The following is a 15,166-nucleotide window of genomic DNA, read 5'->3' on the forward strand; positions in this document are numbered from 1 at the left end:
GAATGCCTTAAGACAAGATTCATCAAAACAAAATTTACAATCTTTCTCCAGCAGTTTGCACAATGTGTGTACAATCTTTGAAAAGTCTTTAATGAATCTCCGGTGGAAACCTGCATGCCCGAGAAAGCTTCTCACACCTTTCACAGAGATCGGTGGGGGAAGTCTCTCTATTACCTCGACTTTAGCTCGATCAACCTCTATGCCCTTTTCTGAAATGCGATGACCCAACACAATACCCTCTTTCACCATGAAATGACACTTTTCCCAGTTTAGTACTAAATTGCAGTCTTCACATCTCTTAAGGACCTCAGATAAATTGGTCAAACACCGCTCGAATGAATCACCAACCACAGAAAAATCATCCATAAAGACTTCTATAGTATCCTCCACCATGTCAGAAAATATCGACATCATACATCTCTGAAATGTTGCGGGTGCATTGCACAACCCAAACGGCATTCTTCTGAACGCAAAAGTCCCATATGGACAAGTGAAAGTGGTTTTCTCTTGATCTTCTGGTGCAATAGAAATCTGATTATACCCCGAATATCCATCAAGAAAACAGTACCACCCTTTTCCGGCAAGTCTATCCAACATCTGATCCATGAAGGGCATAGGAAAATGGTCTTTTTCAGTCCATGAGTTTAGTTTACGGTAATCCATACACACCCTCCAACCAGTAACCGGTCTCATTGGAACAAGTTCATTTTTTTCGTTGGGGACCACAGTCATTCCCCCTTTCTTAGGTACACACTGAACCGGGCATACCCAACTACTATCGGCGATTGGGTATATTACTCCGGCATCCAACCATTTAATGATTTCCTTCTTCACGACCTCTTGCATAGGAGGATTTAAGCGTCTCTGGTGCTCAATACTCGGCTTATGATCAGGCATGAGTTGGATTTTATGAGAGCAAATACCAGGAGGGATCCCAATAATGTCCGCAATAGTCCACCCAATAGCTCTTTTGAACCTTTTTAGTACCTTCACCAAACTTTGAACTTGTTGATCATCCAGGTCTGATGCAATGATTACCGGCAAAGTGTCACCATTTCCTAAGAATTCATACTTGAGATGAGGTGGGAGAGCTTTTAGTTCTAATTTTGGAGCCTCCTCTATAGATGGTTTCGCGGGTGGGGATTCGCGATTCTTCATATCAAGCTCAAATTTCTTCGGTTTAAACCGAACATCACCTCGGTTAAGAGCCGCAACTAATGACTCATACTCTTCAATGCAATCACTATCAAAGTTCATTATTACTGCCGCTAATGCTTCTACACCTAGACGTTCTTCTATTTGTGTCTCAGATGTCTCACCCATGTTGTAGGATATAGCAGATGCCGATTGGAGCTCACCACTCTGCCTCATGGACCTACAAACATTAAAGGTCACTTCCTCATTGTTCAACCGAAATTTCATCTGCCCCTTTTCCATGTCTACTAAGGCTCTACCCGTAGCAAGGAATGGCCTCCCAAGAATAATGGGCACTTCAAAATCGACCTCGCAATCAAGAATAACAAAATCTGCTGGAAATATGAATGACTCCACTTTTACTAGCACATCGTGGAGTATCCCTATAGGTCGTTTTACTGTTCGATCAGCCATCAGTAGCCGCATCGCAGTGGGCTTTGGGTCACCCAAACCCAACTTCTTGTAAATCGAGAGGGGCATGAGATTTATGCTTGCCCCCAGATCACATAATGCTTTCGCAAAATGTAATAGCCCGATTGTACAAGGAATAGTGAACGCACCCGGATCTTCTTTCTTTTGGACCAGAGATCTTGTAGCAATAGCACTACAATGCTGCATTCTATCATCATCCTCAAAAGTGACCGATCTTTTCTTTGTGACCAGATCTTTCATAAATTTGGCGTAACCGGGCATTTGTTCTAAAGCTTCTACCAAAGGGACATTGATAGAAAGTTGCTTCAACATTGTTATAAAACGCCGATATTTGCCATCCTCGGTCTTTTTCAATAATCTTTGAGGAAATGGGGGTGGTGGCCTAGGCATAGGAGTTACCTTTTTAGGCACTTCAGCATCTTTTGCAGTGTTATCCTCTAAGTCAGCATCAACTTCTACCACTTTATCAGATTCTTTTGTCACCTTTTTCTCATCAGATGGCATAGGTGGGTCAATGGTTTGCTTGCCACCGCGAGTAGTAATTGCCATACAATGTCCATCATTTTTCGGATTTTGGACAGTGTTGCTAGGAAGAGTGCCCGGTTGCCGTGTGTTCACAGTTGCAGATAATTGGGCCAATTGTAACTCAAGTTGCTTAATCGATATTGCATGGGTATCAACTTTTTGCCCAATACCCGCTAAATCATTCCTCAACTCTTTAATGTGCTCATCACTAGCATCGAACCTCCTCATCATTTTATGCAACATATCCTCAACTCGCGCCATACTACCTCCACCATCCCTAGGAGTAACTTCACGATTTTGAGGAGGAACATAGGGTCCATTCCTGTCGTTTCTATTACCATAGTTACCCCTGTTGAAGTTGTTGTCGCGGTTGTAGTTTCCATCTCGGACATAATGACCCTCACGGTTGTAGTTACCATAGTTCCGACCTTGGTTCCCTTGACCTTGGCGCCAATTATCCTGATTTGAGCCTTGGGCGCTTGGTCGGAAACCCCCCATCTGTTCATTTACTGCATAAGTGTCCTCCGCATAGTAACATTCATCGTTAGGGGGTAGTGGTTTAGCCAAGTAGTTGACTGCATTAATCTTTTCTGCACCCCCAGTGACATGTTTTAGTACCAACCCAAGCTCAGTTCTCATCTGAGCCATTTCTTCACGAATCTCATCTGTGGCTGGGTTGTGAGTGGACTGCACTGCGAAGGTGTTTCTCCCTGTATCAGACTTCCTAGTACTCCAAGCTTTGTTATTCCGGGAGATTTTCTCTAATTTTTCGGCGATCTCAGCATAAAGGCATTCTCCATAAGATCCACCTGCTATAGTGTCCAACACCGCTTTTTTGTTATCATCCTGTCCCCGATAGAAGTATTCCTTCAGTGACTCATCATCTATACGGTGATTTGGAACACTTCTCAAGAATGAGGTGAATCTATCCCAAGAACTACTAACTGACTCTCCTGGTAGTGCCACAAAGTTATTCACTCTGTCTTTGTGGTTTAGTTTCTTTGAGACCGGATAGTAGCGTGCTAAGAAGACATCCCTTAGTTGGTTCCAAGTGAAGATTGAGTTGTATGGGAGCTCAGTGAACCACATAGCAGCCTCTCCCGTCAGTGAGAGAGGAAACACTCTGAGACCTATTACATCTAAATCCAAATCAGGCCTCCCTACACAACTTTTACACACTGCCCTTACCTTAGCTATATGGGCATGTGGATCCTCAGAAGGTAGCCCTGAAAACAAACCTCTGGCAGTGAGCATTTGCATCAGGCTACTAGTTACCACAAAGGTGTGGCCTGGTGGTAGAGGGGGCAAGACAAGTGGCCCATCGGAATCTGCTATATTGTCATAGCCTCTGTAGTATTCTTGGGGCCGTGGAGCGGGATTTTGTCCCCTCTATTGGTGTTCACCCGGAGCATCGGGTAACAACTGACCATGAACATCAACCGGAGCTGGGATGTTCTGGTTTGGATCATCATCATTAATTCCCAAGTTTTGATTCATATTGCGTAGTGTACGCTCTAATTCGTGATCGTAGGGAAACAAGGGTTCTCTTCCTCTCCGTGTATTTGGCATACAAGGAGGTTGGTTCTGCAGAAATCAAAAACAATAAAACAAAGTAAAATCAAGAAAATATCAACTAAACTATAGTAATAAGTTTAAGTTAATCTAAAAGCTACTTTCCCCGGCAGCGGCGCCAAAATATGATACGCTCAAACTTACTTCTCAAATAAGAAGTAAAGCGGTCGTGTCAAGTAAATAACCCAACTAGTGAGGTTGGGATCGTTCCCACGAGGAAAATAGTCTAGACTTAACTTCAACTTGTTATTACTATTGTTTGGTCAATGACTTCCTTGGAAAGTAAAAACAATAAAAGGGGGGTTTCTATTTCTAAATGAGTGAAAATAACTAACGAAATTGAAAGAGACACTTAACAGCTTTGAAAGTTGGAGTTTAATCAATTAATCAAAGTAACTAGGGTTTACGTGTTCCCCACAGGTTCATAACTTGATAATTCTAACTATAACAATTCTTTCCTAGTATCTTGCATGCAAAGTGATAAGTTATGTATTTCTAAATCCTTGGTCCGGCATCTAGAAAATCTCACTCCGCACCTTGGTCCGGCTACGTGTGTTGCTTTCCTAACCCTTATCTTTACCTCATATTAAGCATCGCATTCGATATTTGACTCAGTTATTACCTCGTACCAATCAATACTAGCCTATTAGATAGTATACACTAAATCTATGTTAATAATTCTTTTCCTATTATCTACCTCCTTGGTCCGGCAAGTAGCATTAAGGCGAGTTCTAACGTTGATCATCCGTTAAAAAGACTTCTAAGCGAAAGAATTATTAATACATGCAAGACACTATTCTAGAATTGTTATTTTAGCTAGGGTTTATCTCATTATTTGCCTATGGTTCCCACAACCCTAGTTATGGAGTTTAGTTACTCATAGCCATAAACACAATATTCAAATATATTAAATAAGAATTCATGTACTTACTTCAATGAGAAAGAATAAAGTCCAAAAGATTGCTTGATTAATCACCAAAAATCACTTGCAAGAATTCTCAAAGTAATCAATAATCTCACGAAAAGTCTAATGATTATCGAGAATCTCACAATACAATGTTTACGAATACGGAGTTTCAACAATCTAAGAGTCTAACTATCAGGTGTCTAACCTCAAAAACGAGGTTTTTCGAACTATTTATAAAAAACAAAAACCTAATTAAACAAGAATTCTAATTGCTGGAAATCTGCCAAAACGCGGCTGGGTCGACGGACCTCGCGACGGACCGTCGTGGTCACGAGGGACCGTCATGGACTCCGTCTTCCCATACTTGGCAATTTCTTTTGCTGCTCTCTTCATTCCCCTCAACGGCAAGTATGACGGACCGTCATAGGCACAACGGTCCGTCGAGGGTCTTCGTTTCAGAACACTTCAACTCTTGGAATCTGGGTACAGGGATCACTTCTCTGAACTTCCTGACGAACCTGAAGGACGGACCGTCATAGCCACGACGGACCATCACAAGCTACGTAACCCCACACTTGGTCAGACTTCCCCATCTTCCTTCAGCAGCTTCTCTACGCTGCCACCTACGGACCGTCACAAGCACGACGGACCGTCATCAGCTCCGTAGGTGGCCTCTTCTGCATTTCTTCGCTCAAAATCTCCGCATTCAACTTTGGACAGATTTCCTGCAAAACAAAGAGAAACTCATATAAAAACTAGCACAAAAAGACTTTCGGACACACTAAACTTAAGGAAAAAGTATTAATTATACCGTGAAACCACGGTATATCAGGAGGGGTTATTACTGTGACTCCCTAACCCTTAAACCCTTATTCTAAGTACGGTAATCATTTTTACAACTTTTAATCCTCATACCGCACTCCAAAACTCTTACAAAAGGCTCTAGAACTCTCTAGTTCAACTTACTTGTTTTCGCGGCGTTACAATGAGTGATCTTAGAAAGAAGTTTGTGATTGGTAACACATAACATATCACTTTGGATGTGGAAGGATTTCTCAGTTTTAAGATAGGATTTGTGTTCCTCGAGTTGATGACTTGATTCAGAAATTGTTGGAAAAATCACATTGTTCGCGGTATTTTTAGTCATACAGGTGTGACAAAGATGTACCGAGTTTTGAAGCAACTTTATGGTGGCCTTGTATGGATAAATATATTAGAGTTTGTGTCTAAGGGTTACAATAACCAACAAGTAAAATATGAGTCTTCCCAAGACTTTGTGTCTAAGGTTTACAAAGGTCTGCAGGCTATTCTAGAGTATGCCAATTCCGGAATGGAAGTGGGAAAGGATAGGATTGGATTTTACGGTTGGTCTTCCCAAGACTTTGGGGATGTTTGACTTTTTTTGGGTAGTGGTTGACATATTGACTAAATTATCCCATTTTATTCCGATCAGAATAGAATATAATGCTCAGCAGTTGGCTAAGGTTTATGTTAGAAAGATAGTGAGGTTGCATGGGGTGCCACTTCTATCATCTCAGACTCTGTTACGCAGTTCACCTCCATGTTTTGAAGGAAGTTACATAAGGAACTGGGCACACAACTAACTTTTAGTACAACTTTTCATCCACATACGGACGGCCAGTCAGAGAAGATTATTCAAGTGTTAGAAGACATGTTTAGGGCATGTGTGATTGATTTTGGAGGGTATTGGGATAAGTTCTTACCTTTGTGTATGATAATAGTCATCACTCTAGCATAGATATGACATTATTTGAGGCACTTCGTGGGAGGGGATGTAGATCAAGATAGTCCAAGGATGGAGATGTGAAATCTTTAGGGGTGGATTTAGTGAAGAATGCTCAAGAAAGGTAACGAGCATCCAAGCTATGCTTTTAGCAGCGTAGAGTAGACAGAAAAATATGCAGACCATAAGGTAAGAATTATGACATTTGAGATGGTTGAGAATGTTCTTCTTAAGATATCACCCATGAAAGGAGTGATGAGATTTGGCAAGAAGGGCAGATAAGTCTATGATACATTGGTCCCATTGAGGTTCTCAAATATGTAGGTCCAATGGCATATAGATTGGTTTTACCTCCTAAATCGGAGTCCATCAAGTATTCATGTTTTAATGCTAAAAAGATATCATGGTGATGGGGATTACATAGTAAAATGGGACTCAGTTATGTTAGACAAAGACCTCCAATGTGAAGAGGAACCGATTGCAATTCTTGATCGAGATGTCTGGAATATGAGGACCTAGGAGATTAAGTTCATGAAGGTTTAATGGACACATTGTCTAGTTGAGGAAGCTACCTGGGAAACCGACAAGGATATGCAAGATAAGTATCCCTAGTTGTTCACCGATGAAGCTACTACTCCATTCTTTCTTTGGCCTACTTTTCCTAAGTTTATAACTTTGTGACGAATGAAGGGTAAATTTGTATCTATTGTAAAAACTGACTCCCATCGTTATAGAAAATCCAATGGGGAAAAATTTTGGGCCGCAAAACTTTTCGGAGTAATTTAGGATTTCCATCCTAGTTCAGATTTGGACGAAATATTGAGGTGTAAGGAAATATTGTAAAACTTTCGTTATCTAAATATGATCTTGATCATATAAATATAGCTCTAACACATTAGGAAACTCGTACGACTTTACGGAACTGAATTTTAGGTGAGTAGAACTCTCAGAATCGATCTTAGCGTGAAAGGGTATTTTCTAAATATCATGGAATAAAGGTTTATTTTATAGGGGCTTATAATTCTTAAATGTGCTCATTGTTTCCGTGCAAGCCGCTAAGGTGAGATTTTCCTACTAGGGCAGGGCCGCTGTAGCGAGTTGAGTACTATTGTGGCAGAACAGTCGCGAATTAAATTTGAAATAAACCCCAAAAACATTTGATTCCAAATTTTTAGAATTTGACAGCCAAGCAACGACCCAGGTGGTTTCTTGACTGTTTTCCACCATTCTTGAGGCTAAAGATAAGGTTTTCACTTCTCGAATCCTTTTTTCGATCCGTAGAACTTAGTTTCTTGGGTGATTATTGTTGGGGAAGGATTTCAGAACTATTTGGATAGTGTGAAAAGCCCTAATTTCTATATTTGGACCATGGATTTGATCTAGGGTTGATAGGGTTAACTTTAATCCGAGTAATTAGACAATGCGTTTTGATTTTCATGTTATTATGATTGTTTGTAGACCAAAAACAAGAGTAAAGCCTCCGGAAAGAGAAGAATCAAGTTTCTTAGGGGATTCAAGTTTTGTTTGAGCTAGGTGATGGTTGTGATTTCATGTTGTGTGATGTATGTTTGTTCTTGCTTCATCATTATACATGTATGTATGCACATGTTGAATTATTGATCACACTGATTTTAAATGAGGATAGATGAATGATAAGTACCATGAATCACGACTTGATTGTATGATTTTGAGAATATACTTATGATTGTTATTGTGATTGTGACTTGTTGAATGGATCAGTGTTGCATTCCAGCGCATAAATTGAGATGGGTTGCCACGTTTCGACGTAAACATGAGATCGACTTCCACGTTCCGAAATAAACATTGGATCGAGTACCACGTATCGGTATAGTAACAGTTTAGATGTAGGTTCCATGAGAGGATCATTGACTTGACATAACTGTATATCTTTAGAATTTTGAGATTGTCGTTGTTTGTTAAAGATATTGATATGTATATGTACGGTGTATACTGTTAGGATCGAATTCACGCACACACACTAGATGAATGAAGAACACAAGAACTTTCAAGAGAAAGAGATGAGAGATCTAGAGAGAGAAAGAGAAAAACCCAATATTTCGTGGTAACACCCCGTGAGTAAACTTCCACGGCGGTGAGGTATATTTATATTATAAATCAGAGTATTTTTGGTTACAGAGAATAAATAGGAAAACCTAAAATAGAGAATAAATAGGAAAGCCTAAAATAGAGAATAAATAGGAAAACCTAAAATTAATCAGGCTCCACTACCTAACAATTCTCCCACTTGGAGACTGACTCAGTCATCCAAAAAATACATTCTCAAAAAAAAAAATCTCTTCATCATCAGCATCTTTACCACACCGTAACATCTGTAGCAACAACTACAGAAGACCAACCGAGGTTTTACATAATCTCAGTTTCCCAACATCAATACATTTCGTCAACATGTCTGCCGGGTTCTTTGCACCCTCTATCTTCTCCAAGCACATATCACCATCCTCTACTGCCCTGCGAGTGAAATGGTATCGCCTTCTGATGTGCTTTGTCTTCGAATGATAGACTGGATTTTTCACCAACTGTATGACACTCTGGCTATCTGAGTAAAGAATCTTCTCGCTCTGCTTCTTGCCCAATTCCTCAAGATAATCTGCCAGCCATATCATCTCTTTCCATGCTTCAGCTATTGCCACATACTCAGCTTCAGTAGATGAAAGAGAAACACAATTCTGAAGCCTGGACATCCAACTCACTGCTGTACCACCTATGGTGTAAATGTACCCGGATGTACTCTTGCTCGAGTCAACATCCCCACCAAGATCAGCATCCACAAAACCCTTTAGAGTCACCTTGCCTTTTGCCAAAAGAAAGTGAAGTACTGGATGTACCTCTCAGATATCTCAGAAGCCACTTCACAGCTTCCCAATGCTCTTTCCCAGGGTTCGCCATGTACCTGCTAACAACTCCCACTGCATGTGCTATATCAGGTCTAGTGCAGACCATAGCATACATCAAACTACCAACTGCTGAAGCATATGGAACAAGTGCCATGTGATCACGCTCCTCGGCAGTCTTGGGTGACTGCTCCTTTGACAATTTAAAGTGATTTGCCAATGGAGTAGTCCTGGGTTTAGCATCATTAACCCTGAATCTGCTCAGCACCTTCTCAATGTACAACTCCTGAGATAGATTTAAAGTGCCAGCAGATCTATCCCGAGAAATCTTCATCCCCAAAATCTGCTTTGCTGGACCCAAATCTTTCATCTCAAACGCTGCAGACAACCTTGTCTTCAGATTGTTAATCTCCCTCATACTAGATCCTGCAATCAACATATCATCCACATACAAGAGTAGAAAGACATATGAATCAGTGTATTTCTTGAAGTAACAACAAGGATCCTTTTCAGCTTTGCAGAATCCACTCTTGGTCATGAAGGAGTCAAACTTCTTGTACCACTGCCTTGGTGCTTGCTTTAGTCCATACAAGCTCCTGGTGAGCTTGCACACCATGTGTTCCTTGCCTGGAACCACAAATCCTTCCGGTTGCTGCATATAGATCTCTTTGTCCAGATCTCCATGTAAAAACGGTGTTTTTACATCCATTTGCTCTAGATGCAAATTCTCCGATGCAACAATACTCAACAGAATTCGAATAGAGGTTAACTTCACAACAGGAGAAAATATTTCAGCATAATCAATACCTTTCCTTTGTGAATATCCTTTAACCACTAAACGAGCCTTGAACCTTCTTTTGCCATCTGGTTCAGTCTTGATTCTGAACACCCACTTGTTCAGCAAAGCTCTCTTCCCTGCAGGTAACTCAGTCAACACCCATGTGTCGTTCTTCTCAAGTGACCTCATCTCATCATCCATGGCTTGCTCCCACTTGATCGAATCCTCCACCTGTAGGGCCTCATCAAAAGACTCTGGTTCCCCCTCATCAGTCAGCAATAGATAGTGTAATGAAGGTGAATACCTATCTGGTGCCCTGATGGATCTGGATGATCTCCTTAACACCTGCTCAGGTGTAACTTGCTCCACTTCAGATTCTTCAGTAGGAGTTGGTTGAGTATCTGCTTCGACATCTCTGGGGTTACTCTTCTCCAACTCAACCTCAACTCCCACTTGCTTTGTAATCTCTAGAACCTTCTGCTCTCTGTCCTTGTACAGGACAGACTCATCAAATGTCACGTCACAATGTCTCAGGATTTTTCTGTTCTTGTCATCCCAAAACCTGTAACCAAACAAATCAGAACCATAGCCTATGAAGTAACACTTCACAGCCTTGGCATCAAGCTTGTCTCTCTTTTCTGGATCAACATGAACATAAGCAGTGCAACCAAAAGTCCTCAAGTGTGAGTACTTGAGTTCTTTTCCTGTCCACACCTCCTCTAGAATCTTGAACCCTAAAGGAACTGATGGTCCCCTGTTGATCAAGTATGCAGCTGTGCTCACAGCATCCGCCCAAAGTGTTTTGGGCAGCCCACAGTGTATCCTCATACTCCTTGCACGCTCATTCAATGTTCTGTTCATCCTCTCAGCAATTCCATTCTGCCTTGCCTTACCAGGAACTGTTCTCATCAATCTGATTCCCTCAGCTGCACAGAATGCCTTGAACTCTGATTTGTCATACTCTCCTCCATTGTCAGACCTTAGGCATTTGACTTTCAAACCGGTCTGATTCTCAACTTCAGCTTTCCACTTCTTGAAAGTTGCAAACACATCTGACTTATGCTTCAAGAAGTAAACCCATACCTTCCTGCTGAAATCATCAATGAAGGTAACATAGAATCTGGATCCTCCAAGTGATGATACTGGAGATGGTCCCCAAACATCTGTATGGACCATTTCCAACCGCACTTTCTTTGGCTCTCTAGGAGTCTTTGTGAAGCTTACTCTTTTCTGTTTGCCCATAACACAACTCTCGCAAAGACCCATATCAACAGACTTCAGACCCTCTAATGCTCCTTTTGCAACCAGCATCTTCATTCCTTTAGCACTCATGTGTCCAAGTCTGTTGTGCCACAGACATGAACCGGAAGCACCTTCAGCAACAGCGGCCATGTTTATACACCCTGCAGTGGTGTACAAGGTTCCAGATTTGGTGCCACGAGCTACTACCATAGCACCTTTCACGATCTTCCACGAACCTTTCCCAAACTCTGCTGCATATCCCGTGCTATCCAACTGACCAACAGAGATCAGATTTTTCTTGATCCCAGGAATATATCTGACATCCTCCAATGTCCACTGGTTTCCCGAGGTGGTCTTTATGCAAACATCCCCCTTTCCTTCAATCTCTAAGGCTTTATTGTCAGCAAGATATACTTTTCCAAAATTTCCAGATTTGAAATTTTGGAACAACTCCTTGCTTGGAGACGAATGGAAAGATGCACCAGAATCCAAAATCCATGATTCAACCGGGCTGTTCACACTAAGGATTAGAGCATCCCCAATGTCCTCTGCTGAATCTACAGACTCATTGTCATCTCCAAATTTCTGATTATGTTTTTTCTTTGGCTTTGTACAGTTCGTCCGAAAGTGCCCTTTTTCTCCACAGTTCCAACAAGTCACGTTTGATCTGTTCAGGGATTTTCCTCGATTCTTTGATTTTGATCGACCATGTTGATTTTGGCCTTTCGTCTTACTTCTCCCCCTTCGATCAACGCTGAGAGCACTGCCCGATGAATCTCCCACTTCTCGTTTGCGAATACTTTCGCTAAGAACAACATCACGGATTTCATCAAACTTCAGTTTCTCAGATCCACGGGAACTGCTAATCGCAGCAACAACAGTATCCCAAGACTCGGGCAGAGATGACATCAAAATCAACGCCTTAATTTCATCTTCGAAATTAATATCCACAGAATTGAGTTGACTCACAATCATATTTAACTCGTTTATATGATCAGAAACGGATCCATTCTCAGACATCTGTATATTAAACAATCTACACATCAAATATACCTTGTTCATAGCCGATGGTTTTTCATACATGTTTGACAGTGCCTTCAACAGACCGGACGTAGTCTTCTCCTTCACGATGTTGAACGCCACGTTTCTTGACAAAGTCAACCGGATCAACCCTAGAGCCTGGCGATCCTTGAGTTTCCACTTCTCCTCCGTCATGGATTCCGGCTTCACCCCGGTCAACGGTTCGTGAAGATCTTTCTGGTACAGATAATCTTCGATCTGCATCTTCCAGATTCTGAAATCGGATCCATCAAACTTCTCGATTCCAAGCTTCGAACTATCCATCTTTTGTGATCATGTTGAATCTCCTTAGCTCTGATACCAGTTGTTAAGATCGAATTCACGCACACACACTAGATGAATGAAGAACACAAGAACTTTCAAGAGAAAGAGATGAGAGATCTAGAGAGAGAAAGAGAAAAACCCAATATTTCGTGGTAACACCCCGTGAGTAAACTTCCACGGCGGTGAGGTATATTTATATTATAAATCAGAGTGTTTTTGGTTACAGAGAATAAATAGGAAAACCTAAAATAGAGAATAAATAGGAAAGCCTAAAATAGAGAATAAATAGGAAAACCTAAAATTAATCAGGCTCCACTACCTAACATATACATGTCATTATATTGTTATAATGACATATGTATGTTGTACTTAGTGGGATACCCGTGTGATGCTACCAGTACACAATGTTTGTGTATTAATAGTACACTTGCTCTTTCTTGTTGAGTATCGGGCATCTTCAAGCGGGTTTAGAAGATCACTGATTGTCATCGAATTCAAGAGTGAATTAGTCTTTTGGACTGTCGTGAGTTCTTTTTTGCTTATGTCCACATTTCGAGCTTAGTCTTTCTAAATTAGTTATTCGTATGTTTGTGTAGGGTTCTACTCCTTCTTGTTTAGGATTATAGTTGAACCTTAGATGTTTTGGTATATTGACTTTCAAGTTCTAGGTGTTATTTATGCATTTGTTTTGTTAGACTTTCAGAGTTTAGGGTAACTCTATTTCTTTTCCCTTAAGCATTTAAACATGCTTTTGTATCTTTAAATTCTTAGTTGAGGTTGGCTGGTTATTAGTTATGATTTTTCCACCGGAGGGTTTGTGTGAATGTCAACCACGATAGTATGGATCGTGGCATCTGTGTGATTAAGTGATCAATCGAGTTTCACGAGAATCAAAACACTTGTAAATATTATATACTAAAGTCACAAATAATTTAATATATTTTGTAACTTGTTTCTATATTCTTTATCAATTTTCATTGTAGCAGAAAATGATGAAGTAATTTAGAGAGAAAATTGAAAATGAGAGATTTTTCATAAAACTAGAAGGAGATATATAAAAGTTAATGATAGATTGGAGTAAGCAATATATAAAAACTAGAGTGATAGGAGAAGATCGAAAATGGAAAATAATAAAGGGGAACAAGAAAAAGGAAAGAAAAGATTTCGTGTAATATAATTAAATTTTATGTTTACGTTGCAATTAATGATTCATGTAGTTTATTCCATATACATAATTTGTTTCATATTGAATTCCTTGAAATTAATATAATTATGAATTGGAGTGTTTAAATATTTTATTTCATATGGAGAAAAAATATCTTGAATATATGGCATCTCGCTTTAATTAGCTTACCTTTTGTTGTTTTGACAATCAAATATCTTTTATATATGTGTGTGTGTGCGCGTGCGTGCGTGTGCGCGCGCGCGTGTGTGTCTGCGTGTGCGTGTGCGTGTGTGTGTGTGTGTGTGTGAAAATGGCATGTTTGAGGTTCCTGAAGGCGTATTTGAGGTACCTTAAGGGAAAAAATGAATAAGTGTAGGGATCTATGTATGATTGAAAGAATGGGACATAGGAAAATATCTTTGAAATGATTAGTAGATATTGAGTAATCTGTATTATAAGATCAAAATAAATTTAAAGTTTAAATGTGGAGAGAAAGTGGCATTTCTTTAGAATTATTAATTTTACTGAAGTCAATACTATAAACATATCTAATCGACAAAATTTTTAAAAAAATTCATACAAAAAATGTTACCAATAGTCTTTCCTGTTGAGGTTATTAACATAAATGATAGACTCCAATTAAGTACGACTTTTCTCTTAAATATTCATACATAAATTTAGTATATGCATGATACTAATAAGGATTACCATAAATATTTCAATATTTTATTTTTATGCATAATCTATATTTTACTATATATAAGTACTGAATTAATACTTAAGTAAGAGTATCATAGATTCATAGTGAGGCAATATATAAACAACATAACCTTTGTTGAAAAACATTTCATTTGTTTAAGTTTCTACCTTATTTTTGTAGAATTGTAGTCTTCTCCTTTTTTACTGCATGCATATCATATAGTTGTTGTCTAATGAAAATATCTAATATCTTATAGAAGTTGTATCATTATATAAAAATTAATTGATGAATCCAATTTTAAGTGTTATCTATAGAATCTTTAATATTATTTTATGACCAATCACTATTTTCTTATCTATTTTTATATAGCTAGCAAGGAGTGCATCTTGTGACATTATAATTTCTTAAATTACAATGAATAGAAAATAACAGGAAACTCATACTTAAAATTTTTTTGTACTCATACTTAATATATATATAAAAAAAATAAAAAAAATATACGGAAAAATGCATAGTCAATGAAGAAGGAATATATGTTCATGCTATATCAATATACTGTTTCATTTGATCGAAATATCTTGCCACCAACACTTTACTTTCTTCGTTCAATTTTTCTTAAATATATATTAAAAATTTAATATGATGATTATATCATCATATTATAAGTAAAAGTAAAAATCTATTTTTAAA

The sequence above is a fragment of the Solanum pennellii genome, chromosome 10 (assembly GCF_001406875.1).
Source record: "Solanum pennellii chromosome 10, SPENNV200".
Taxonomy (NCBI): Eukaryota; Viridiplantae; Streptophyta; class Magnoliopsida; order Solanales; family Solanaceae; genus Solanum; species Solanum pennellii.